This window comes from Rutidosis leptorrhynchoides, chromosome 11 (genome assembly GCF_046630445.1).
Source record: "Rutidosis leptorrhynchoides isolate AG116_Rl617_1_P2 chromosome 11, CSIRO_AGI_Rlap_v1, whole genome shotgun sequence".
NCBI classification, from domain to species: domain Eukaryota; kingdom Viridiplantae; phylum Streptophyta; class Magnoliopsida; order Asterales; family Asteraceae; genus Rutidosis; species Rutidosis leptorrhynchoides.
The window spans coordinates 27,501,473-27,514,110 of NC_092343.1; the positions used below are offsets into that span (position 1 = coordinate 27,501,473).

The window sequence follows — 12,638 nt, forward strand, 5'->3', positions numbered from 1 at the left end:
AGCCAGGTCTTTATTGATTGAAAGTGTTGTTTTGAGTTGGTTGGTTATTCGGACCTTGTTGGTTATACCAGTTATTTTCGGGTCCTTTTGGATTGTAAAGAATGTTTTGATTTCGATTGAAGTTTAGCTTTGGCGGTTGATAATTATTTTGATAATTATTTCCAGGCCTTTGGTTCATATAGGAAACATTCTCTCGTTGTTCCAATGTTGGTTCAATGTGACAATCTTTCAATAAGTGTGGTCCACCGCATAGCTCACAACTGATTCGTATTGCGTGAATATCTTTATTCATCTTTTCCATTCGTCTTTCGAAAGCATCTATTTTTGCTGAAACGGAATCAAAGTCATGGCTAGAATCGGCTCTAGCCACTTTAGATGAATGAAAAATATCTTTTTCTTGGTGCCACTCATGCGAGTGGGAGGCTGTGTTATCAATAATTTTGTAAGCTTCAGTTGCGGTTTTCTTCATAATGGAACCACCAGCTGTTATGTCGATGTCTTTTCGTGTAGCAACGTTGACACCTTGGTAGAATATTTGTACTATTTGATAAGTATCTAAACCGTGTTGAGGACATCCTCTCAACATCCTTCCGAATCTTGTCCATGCCTCATATAATGTTTCATTTGGCTTTTGCGCGAACGTAACAATTTCTCCTTGAAGTCTCACGGCTTTGGATGCCGGAAAGAATTGTTTAAGAAATTTTTCAACTAAAACATCCCATGTGTCAATCGCCCCTTCAGGTAACGATTCTAACCAATCTTTGGCTTCTCCCTTTAAAGTCCAGGGAAACAACATGAGATAGATCTGTTCATCCTCCACTTCTCGGATTTTGAATAGTGTACAGATCCTGCTAAACGTACGAAGATGTTCGTTTGGATCTTCATTCGGCGCACCACTGAATTGGCATTGGTTAGTCACCATATGTAGAATTTGTCCTTTGATTTCATAATATGGTGCATTAATGTTTGGTTGAGTAATTGCATGACCTTGGCCGGTGCGTTTGGCTCTCATTCGGTCTTCCATACTTAGAGGTTCCAGATTCTCCATAATTGAATTTGTTGAATCGGTATCACTAGATGATTCTGATTTAATGGTTTCTTCCTCAGCAATCTCTGTTTGAATGATTGGTGGTTCCGGAGGAATAATTAGTGGATCAGGGTCTCGGAATTGTCCCTGAGTATTCTCCGGATTCTCAATTGTGAGGTTGGTTTCAAAAAATGGATTATCGGAAATTTGAACTGAAGTACTTGGTCGACTGGATGACGATTCTAAAGAAAAATCAACGGCGGTTATATTTGCTAAATGTCTTGATCTAGTTACAGGTGGTGAACGTACAAAAGGTGGTGAACGTCTTGCTCGGTGCATTCACTGAATATCCTATTAGTTTTTAAAAGGAAAGAAAAATTATAATAAGTTATCCAATCAATAGACTTTTCTGATTTTGCCCACGTTTCGAATAGCCAAAAGATGCAGCAGAGGGGCAGGATTCGTTTGGTCTCAATATAATTGAGTACTGTTTGGCTCCAATAACCCGGTCCACGTACAAATCCAACTATTACAACGAACCAGAAAATTTTGATGTCTATCAATTTAACCACTTAAAATAAATTTTCGTAATTTTAAGAAATTTAGAGAAGAAGTAGAAAAAATTCTAAGTCCTAAAAACTAGAATGGCGAGAAATAAGAAAGAAATAGATTGCGCGTCGAAAAATGTCGAAAAATAAAAGGTCGAAAAATAGGCGTCGAAAAATAAAAATAAGAAAGTAGCGCGAAAAACGGCGTCGCAAAATTCTAAAGCACCTAAATCTTAGTCTAAGGAATAAGCACTTAAGGGATTTTACGGCAAAGCCTAAAAATTCTAGAAGTAAAAATAACTATGGCAAAACTAAACTTAAACTTAATACTAAAAGTTGCGACTATAGTCTAAAAATCTAAAGGTAATAAAACTAAAAAAAACATTTTTTTTTTATAGACAAAATCTTAAAAAAATATGTTTTTTTTTAATAATTTTTTTTTTTTTTACGTTTTTTTTTTTAAGTTTTTTTTTTTTTTTTTTTTACGTTTTTTTTTTTAAAAAGGAATTTTTTTTTCTAAAAAAAAACGTTTTTTTTTTTACAATTTTTTTTTTTTTTTTTTTAAAAAATGATTTTTTTTACAAATTAATACTTTTTTTTATAATTATTATTTTTTTTTTCAAAACTTTTTTTTTTAATTCATTTACTATTCATGAATAGTAAATGAAAAGAAATTAATTAATTTACTATTCACATGAAAGCGACATGATAGAAATTATTAATTACAATTTACATAATATACCCCTGAAGTATTTAATAAATACGACTTTTTAAAACTTTTACGATTCAAAATATATTCTAAAATATTATTATATTATTATATTCTATTTCAATATTATTATATTATTATATTCTATTTCAATATTATTATATTATTATATTTTATTTCAATATTATTATAATTAAAAAATAGCGTTTTAGCGCTCCCCGGCAGCGGCGCCAAAAACTTGATGATGTAGCGTGAGGGTACGAAATAGTATTATTTTTACTAGGAAATACTACAAAATATGACACAAGTTTTATTAATTTACGGATGGGATATACCTAAACCTTGCTACAACACTATAGGCAGTGTACCTAATCGTAGAGTAGTGTAGTTTTTGGTAAGTCCGGTTCGTTCCACAGGGAGCTGGTGATACTTACTATATTTTTAACTATATTTATACAAAATATATATAATTATATAAGTAGTAATATTATTATAAAAGGGGGGTTTTACCGTTTAATGACCGGTTTGTCGATTCTATATTTTAAGCGTAAAGATAAATGACGATAATTAAAGTGCGTAAAATAATGACAATAAATAAAATGACAGTAAATAAAATTGCGAGTAATAAAATGACAGTAAATAAAGATACGATGAGAAATATAATAAAAGAATTATGCTTATTTAAACTTCCGTAATCATGATGTTTGACGTGTTGATTTTAATTTATTACCATGGGTTAATTGTCCTTTGTCCTGGTTTATTTGATACGTCTATCTGGTTTTTGTCCATAATAGTCCATCGGTCATAAAAATAAAGTGCGAGTATCCTCGTCAAATTACCCTTATACCCGAAGTCAAATATTCCAACTGATTAAGGATTTAAACTGTGACGCAGTTATCACTTCTGTCAACAATTACACCAGTTATCACTGTATGTAATCCACCCCTGTTTTAATTAGTTTATGAATATTAATTCATCCACTTGATCAGAATGAATAATCAATTACCCAACCCAATTGATTAATTAAATGATTATAACAGATTCCATATGAACGTCACTAAATAGGACAACCATAATCATTATTAATTATTAGGTTAATTAATTTGAAAATAGGTTCGACAGATTCCAATGAGTTGTCACTCAATTAGACAATACCCCCCATCTATTAATAGTCAATAGTCCAATTTCCACAAGTGTCGGTCTTTTGCCCAAACCTTAATTATGGTCCAAAGTTCAATAACCCCATCTTAATATTTTAGCCTAACATCACGATTACTTCGGCTCAAATAAGCATAATAATAACTTAGTTACGAGACATTAATTTAAAAAGGAAGAACATAACTTACAATGATTATTTATAGCGTAGCGTTACACGGACAGAGTTCCGACTTAAAACCCGTTAAACATTTGTTACACTACCCCAAAATTATTATTAAACTTAAAATTAAAATTAATATTATAAATATAAATATATATGTTACAAAGAAAGAGAATTGAAAAGGTGTATCTAAATCATCGATTTAGATGGCCTTTTATAGGCAAATGATAAATTGAAATTTTCACTTATGACCCCTGATCTATGCTCAATTAACAACTTTTTAATATTTAATATTATTCTTATTATGAATTATTTAAATATTATATTATATTCTTGTGCATAGTTGACTTGTACTTTCAGATCCGTTGCGTTGAGCGTTGAAAGTTGGTTCATGTGTCGGTTCCGGATTTTCGAACGCCCTTTCGTACAATTTTATATCGTGTACTTTGCGTTTTGTAACTTGTACTCTTGTCATTTTTAGACGTTCTTCATCAATAATTTGAACCTTTTTGATTGTATCTTGTACTTTTGAGCTTTTTGGACCTTTGCGTCTTCAAATCTTCGTTTTCGCCTTTTGTCTTCGCACTTATTAAATATAAACGAATATTACTTGAAAATGGAACAATTGCAACTAAAATCTTATCTTTCTTGGGGGATTTTGCTATGAAATATATGTTCCTTTTTAGCCTTATCACATGGCTAGAATCGGCTCTAGCTGCTTTAGATGATCTAACGATATCTTTTTCTTGATGCCACTCATGTGAGTGGGAAGCAGTGTTATCAATAATTTTGTAAGCGTCAGTTGCGGTTTTCTTCATAATGGAACCACCAGCTGCTATATCTATGTCTTTCCTTGTAGTAATGTCGCATCCTTGGTAGAATATTTGTACTATTTGACAAGTGTCTAAACCATGTTGCAGACATCCTCTCAATAACTTTCCAAATCTGGTCCACGCTTCATATAAAGTTTCATTTGGCTTTTGTGTGAACGTAACAATTTCTCCTTGAAGTCTCACGTCTTAAAGATGCCGGAAAGAATTGTTTAAGAAAATTTTCAACTAAAACATCCCATGTATCAATCGCCCCTTCAGGTAACGATTAATTTTTCAACTAAAACATCCCATGTATCAATCGCCCCTTCAGGTAACGATTCTAACCAATCTTTGGCTTCTTCCTTTAAAGTCCAGGGAAATAACATGAGATATATCTGTTCATCCTCCACTTCTCTTATTTTAAATAGTGTACAGATCCTATTAAAAGTTCGAAGATGTTCATTTGGATCTTCCTTCGGCGCACCACTAAATTGGCATTGATTAGTTACCATGTGTAGGATTTGTCCTTTGATTTCATAATCTGGCGCATTAATGTCAGGTTGAGTAATTGCGTGACCTTGACCAGTGCGTTTAGCTCGCATTCGGTCTTCCATACTTAGAGGTTCCAGATTTTCCATGATTGAATTTGTTGAATCTGAATCACTATAGGATTCTGATTTAACTGTTGGTTCCTTGACAATTTCTGTTTGAATGATTGGTGGTTCCGGAGGAAAGATTAATGGTTCAGGATCTCTGAATTGTCCCTGAATATCCTCCGGATTCTCAATTGTGAGGTCGGGTTCAAAAAATGGATTATCGGAAATTTGAATTGGAGTACTTGGTTGACTGGATGACGATTCTAAAGAAAAATCAACGGCGACAATATTGGCTAGATGTTTTGATGGAGTTACAGGTGGTGAACGTATAAAAGGTGGTGAACGTTTTGCTCCGTGTATTCACTGAATATCCTATTAGTTATAAAAGATAAAAATTATTTAAGTTATCAAATTAATAGACTTTTCTGCTTTTGCCCACGTTTCGAATAGCCAATAGATGCAGCAGGGAGCCAGGACCCTTTAAATCGGAAGCCCACAACTCAGCCACTAACAAATCCAACTATTACTACGAAGCAGAAAATTTGGATGTCTATCAATTTAACCACTTAAAATAATTTTTCGTTGAAATTTAAAGAGATTTTAGAGAAGAAATAGAACATTCTATGTCCTAAAAACTAGAGTGGCAAAAAATAAGAAAGAAAAAGAGCGCATCGAAAAAACGTCGAAAAATAAATGGTCGAAAAATAAAAATAAGAAAGTAGCGCGTCGAAACTAAAAAGTCTAAAAACTAAAAATTAAAAGTTGCGTCTAAAGATATTAAAGCTTAAAAGAAATTCTATATCCTAAAACGGCAATAACTTAAAAAAGTACTAAAATATAAAAACGGCGTCGCAAAATTCTAAAGCACATAAATCTTAGTCTAAAGAAAAAGTACTTAAGGGATTTTACGGCAAAGCCTAAAAATCTAGAAATAAAAATAACTATGGCAAAAACTATATCTTAAAACTAAATACGAAAAAATACAAAAAAAAAACGCTAAAATAAATAAAAAGAAACAAAATATAAAAATAAACTTAAAGTTGTAAAAAGTACAATTTTTATAAAAATATTATTTTTATATTATTTATTTTATAAAACTATTACTTTTATATATTTATGAAACTAATTAAACTAAAAATACAAATTAAATAAAAACTAAAACAAATTATTATTAAATATAACCCTAATTAGGGTTTAATAATAATAATTATTAATAATTTAAACCCTAAACTGGTCAGCTGAGGTTTCAGACTTGTCAAATCAGGTCATGCGATCGCATGGCCTGACCGTTGTAATACCATGCGGTCGCATGGTCTGCGAATTCGGGCCAGAACCTGGGCTGCTACAGTACCGGGCCGATTACTTTTATTATTATTTTCTGTTTTAATTTTCTGTTTTAATATATATATATAAAATATAAAATATATGTAAAAATTAAATAAAAACTTAATAAAAATAAAAACTTTATAATTTTATATATATTTAACAAACTATTAAAAATGTATAATTTTTTTGTTTTTCTTTTCTTTTTATATTTTTATATTTTCAATATTTAAAACGTATTTTTATAAAAGCGTATTTTTACAAAACTAAACTAAAATTTTTCTATATAGCGTTGCGCTTTCGGCGTTTATGTCTTCCCCGGCAGCGGCGCCAAAAATACTTGATGTGCGTAGTTGACTTGTAATTTTTAGTCCATTGAGAGTTGACTTTGGACCCGGTTCCGGATTTCGAACGTCCTTGCGTACAATTTAATATCTTGTATTTTGCATTTTGCGACTTGTACTCTTGTAATTTTGAGACGTTTCTCACCAATAATTTGAACCACTTTGATTGTACTTTGTACTTTTGAGCTTTTTGGTCGTTTGCGTCTTCAATTCGTTGAATCTGTGTTTTGTCTTCACCTTTTATTATTTAAACGAATATCACTTGTAAATAGAACAATTGCAACTAAAAGCTTGTCTTTCTTGAGGGATAATGCTATGAAATATATGTTCGTTTTTAGCATTATCAGTCATTGATTTGGTTTCCTCAGAAGGAGATGATGACGTCATACAAGCATTTCAATACACATGAAATGTGTTATAATAGTGAGCTTATTTAAATCTTGAGCGTTTATGCCACAATATTAGGGTAGACAAAATAGAGAGGAGTTCATGAAAATCACAGTCATGAAATTTGATAGAGATCGTCATTGTTTACAACAAGAATGATGAATATGAGTTGAAAAATAGAGTTTTATCAACATTGGGTTATATGGATGAAACGATTCGATTACAGGAAGAGTATAAAGGAAGCTATCGTAAAAGATTGAAATGAGGAAATTAAATGTTCGTCTTAACTTTTGACATAGTTAAAGTTGATTTTCGGAATTCAAGGGATTTAAAGAAATCTTCATAATCTATAAGATTTGATTCTACGGTATTTACGGAAATTGGGATTTTATTTGATTAAATGCGGTGAATTGCCTCGATTGCTGTATTTGGAATTTTGATATAAATTAGCTTCTTCCGTTTTATTATCTTCACCACTTCTCAATTCATACTTTCTTCCTCAATTCATACTTCCAAAGATTGTGAAAATGCTCCATCCAGTTCTTATCCTGGATATTTTTCTGACTATCGTTTTAGTCATTCTTTTTTTTCATTTACCACCAGAGGAATTTATTTTCTTCTACTTTTACCTTGGGGTTATAGTGTTTTTAATTCTCCCGAGTCTTTATGTCGCTATACGCATTGATGTACACGGTTTGTAATTTCGGTGTCGTTATCGGACTTTATATTTTCCCTTATATGTCAAAGCTTCATGCTTTTGTAAAGTAAATAATGGTCCAGAATTCGTAGGTATGAAGTTTCGAATGACCATAATATACAAAGCAGAAAGGAAAGGTAATAGCACGATTTGATTTGTCAAATTACCAGAATATCCGGAAAAGACCGAATCATCAAGAAAAATATTTTCTTGATATGTTTAGAGGTTAAATAGAATGAAAGAGTTATGTAACATGGCAAATGATGATTAAAAAGTCTATGAATCATCATCTTCCATTAAAAATTTAGCATGACTTACTGTAATATAATCACGTTAGCCTGACGTCATTATATTATACTAACTCATGCTTCAATTCTCAACACTTCTCTAGAATTCATTCATAATTTATACTTAGGTTTTACAGAAGTTTCCAATATAATGTAATACAGAGAGCACAAAGAGGTATATAATTTCGAACGTGAATATTTATGAAAATATCTTCAGAAATATCGAAGATATTTATGATGAAAATATCTTCAGAAATATCAAAGATATTTATCATCAAACTTTTGGCCATTAAGACTATCTATAGCTTTTGCTGCTTCGTCAGCATTCTCAAGGTTAACGAATCTGAATCATTGATTATCAATCCGAGGTGTTTTCATGAATTTTGAAGAGTTTGAACGCATATGGTAACCGTCAAGATATGTATAATGTTCGAGAATTTTGAACGAATATTTTTCTAGGTTTTATGAATAGAAGTGATGTTCTAGTACAATTTTGAAGTCAAAGTATAGCTTTGAAAGACGTAGGAATCTAAGAGTGATGTCCTATTGAATCTTGACTTGTATTCAGTTCTGTCAAAATTAGAATATGTAATCGAATTTGTATGAAAATGGTTGTTCTTTGGTGAACGACTACATATATCTGTGGATGTAAGTGGTATAGTTAATGACTGGTTGAATCAGAACTGAAGAATGTACGGTGTAACATATTAATGTGAAATCTAAATATTTCTTGGGTATTACCTACCCGTTAAAAATATTTTCACAATTAACAGTTTGTATAAAAGAATTTTTAATTACAATCTTTATGAAAATATACGTACATATATATTTTCCTTCAGATGTAATCATGGATTTAATGAGTTAATATAATATTAAACTCATTTGATTTACGGTTGAAACGAGAATGAATAATCTCCAAAACCTTAGAGATTTCATAATTGTCGCGAAATATTTCGCTAATGAAGTTATGAATCAATACATTCGTAGTTACACTTGATTTATTATGAAATGGAGTTTATTGTGTTGAAGCAGTGATTAACGATTGCTAAGTCATTAACGAAGGATGTACATCATAGCATATTAGTGATATGAATTAACCAAGTAGTACATACTAGTTAAGATTCACACGTAATAGCTTAGTACGAAAAGATTTATTATTGTTCCAAACCATATATATATATATATATATATATATATATATAAAGTATACATATATAATTCTTCAGGAAGAATGAGTCAATACATCTTAACTCATTATTACTAATATTTCTTGATATCTATGGTGTTGCTGTCTTCAGTAGTTTTGGAGTTTGCGGAGCTTGTGATGCTGCTGGTGCTTTCAGTGCTTACGGTTTTGGTGATGTTGGCGGTATTGCTGGTACTGGTGGTGCTGGTGCTGCTGCTGGTGCTGCTGATGCTCCAGAGCCACCACTCGAGCGCGAAACTCGTTGACTTCTTCTATTATTCTGTGATGATTGGCGGTTGGAACAAGGGGGTGAATAAGATCTAAAATCTTCGATATTATATAATCGTGACGGGATACCCTGGAAAGAAGAGATAAAATGGTGTTTCGGACTGGTTCACCGGTAAGCGCTTCAGGTTCTTCACAAAGAGGTGAATTCGCTTGGTGGAAAGGATCACCTTCTTCTTGCCTCCATTGATTGAGTCGACTACGAACCCATCCCCAATTCATCCAGAATAGATGATGACTGATTGGTTCGTTCTTTCCGGTTACACTGCCATTGGAGCTCGAGGAGTTCGAGGAATCCATAATATGTGTTTGGAGTAGGGTTTAATATGAAATGAGTGCTGGTTACTGAATGATATATTCGTTTCTTTGAATAAGTATATATAGCAAAAGATTTCCATAATTTATAGAGGAAATTTAGGAAAAGTGTTAGAAAAAGTTTACTGGGATAGATATGATAAGATATGAATTTGTCTGTACATCATCTATGCAATAATCGCAGTATGACGTGTCGAGACTTTAATTATTAAGCAAATGATTTCCAACAAGGATTGATAGATATACTTTCGATTAAAGACTTTCAATTCATAGTGGCCTATTCAGGTCTAGGGGCTTGAGCTATAGGATCCTTTAAATCAGTAATCCAAACCCTTCCATTCTAGAGTTTCGTAGACACCACTCGTCAAGAAAATTCAATGATTAAAAATTACGAGAATGCAAAGATTTTGAAAGTAATGAATTTGAATAGTAGAGATTTCAAAAATCATGGATAACATTTCATGTAATACATATGTAATACACAAAACCATGATAGATGACAAAGGAATGTCGAGAATTTCAGAAATCATAGTGTCGCAATTAAATATGATGTCGGAATGGGAGAGTACTTAGGAGAGTGAGCAGAGTTCTTAGGTTGGCTAAGCATTCTAAGAAAGATTAAAGAATTTAATAAGTAAAGTTTCTAAGGTATGGTATAACATTTATCAATTAAAGGCAACAATTAAAGGCACTATGGTCAAGGAAAGTTGTAGTCCTACATTGCTAAGGTACCTAATTGTATAAGGCACACATAAAATGCAATCCTGGTTCTCTACAACAAAACTGCTCTGATACCATTTATGTCACACCCCCAAATAGGGCATGGATTATTTGTGACTAATTATATCAAATCATAGTTGTATAAACGAGAACGTCTCTATATGAGATGTTTTATTGAGTTTTGCAGTGGAAGATAAATAGATTACATTGTATTTAGACCATTAATTGTCTTTAATTGATATGATATGTAATGAAGACTCCAAGCATAGCAAGCAATCATCATCAAAGTAGCAAATATACAGCGGAAGTAATATTTAAGTACCTGAGAATAAACATGTTTAAAAAGTCAACACGAAGTTGAGTGAGTTCATAGGTTTGTCATAAATAATGATTTCAGTAATAGATCACAAGATTTAATAAAAGACGATATATCATGTATATCAAAAGTATGCCATGAGCGTATAATATCAAAACTAAACGATTTTATCCCGAGACAATACATATGTAATTGTCGAGATCATTATTATACCACCAATTGACCTGAGGTCAATAGTGCGGGACGTTACTCCCAATAGTGCTATTTATAATAATTCCGTTTGCCTCTTCATTATCTAGCAATTAATGATATTACAAAGCAGGGTTTTGCATGTTTCATATGAACACAATAACATGTTACATATCACCACAATATAAGTACTCATGTTGGTCGCATAATAGTTTGTACTTGTGTCTATCAGTTATACAAATATTGCATTTATTCTCAGCCCAAAAATATATATATATATATATATAAAAAGGGAGCAGATGAACTCACTATACGATACGATAGTTTGTAGTAAATATGTGTATGATGGCACTGAACAAGTACAGAGTTGACCTCGGATTCACGAACCTATATCAAGTATACATATTAACACATATACTTGTAATCGAACAAATTTATATATTATAACTTATTTTATATATCATATATATTTGATTGGTGTATATATATTTAAAATGATTAATATTTATATAGTTATATTAATTCATATTTGGTTAGTATTATATTAAAAATACCTAGTTTGTTATATATGAATATTTATATAAAAATGTTAATATGTTTGATATATAATTATATGAAATATAATTGTAGCATATGAAATAAGTGTACTCGATGTATAAAATATTTATTAGTAAAAATGATAGTTTCGATAATAATGATTTACTAATAATTATAATAATAATGGTAATAATAGTAATTTTAATATAAATAATAGTTTTACTAATAATTAAAAAGTAAAGATGATAGTTTTAGCAAAAATGATATTAATAATAATGGTAAGTTTAATAATAATTATAGTTTTAATAGATATTTTAATGATCATGTTAATATTAATAATAATAGTAATACTTAATAATAATAATAATAATAATCATAATCATAAATAATAATACTAGTAATAATAGCAATAATAATAATAATAATAATAATAATAATAATAATAATAATAATAATAATAATAATAATAATAATAATAATAATAATAATAATAAGAGTTTTTTAAAAAAAACTACCTTTCAAAAGCTTTTTATAAAAAGAATTGCCCCTAACCCGGCTCGAACCCGAGACCTCTTGCTAAACACCAACACCCCTAACCAATGGACTATCTTTGTTTTTCTGTTTTAATATATAGTTTCATTTATATTTAACTCGATCATACTTTTGTTTTTCCCTTTTCATCTCCTTCGTGAAATTAAATTGACAGAACCCAAAAACCATTTTAATCTTAATAACAATCGATTTTAGTATTTAATATTCAATATAGAAACCACTTATTTGAGATTAATGAAAAAAAAATGAAAAAAAAAATTATGGGTGCTGTTGCTGTTGCGGCAGAAAGAAAAAATAATAATAATGATTTTGATTTGTATGACGTTATAGACTATGATCACAACATGAATTATGTTTAAAATCACTCCTAGAAACTTTACAAATCGTTAACTTAATCTGAATCATCAAAATAAACTCGAATTTGATCAAGAACAATTGTTGACTTTTTTTTTCATAAACTTTGACTCGAAAATTTAAACTCGATAAAAAG

The 12,638-nt window shown here is 30.6% G+C and overlaps 1 non-coding gene across 1 annotated transcript; it reads left to right on the plus strand.

The window, feature by feature from the left end:
* The first annotated feature begins 557 nt into the window (after positions 1-557).
* On the plus strand, positions 558-664 carry LOC139879275 (small nucleolar RNA R71). Its single transcript, XR_011770126.1, has one exon. It is a non-coding gene; the product is annotated as a small nucleolar RNA R71 (small nucleolar RNA).
* Positions 665-12,638: the final 11,974 nt, after the last annotated feature.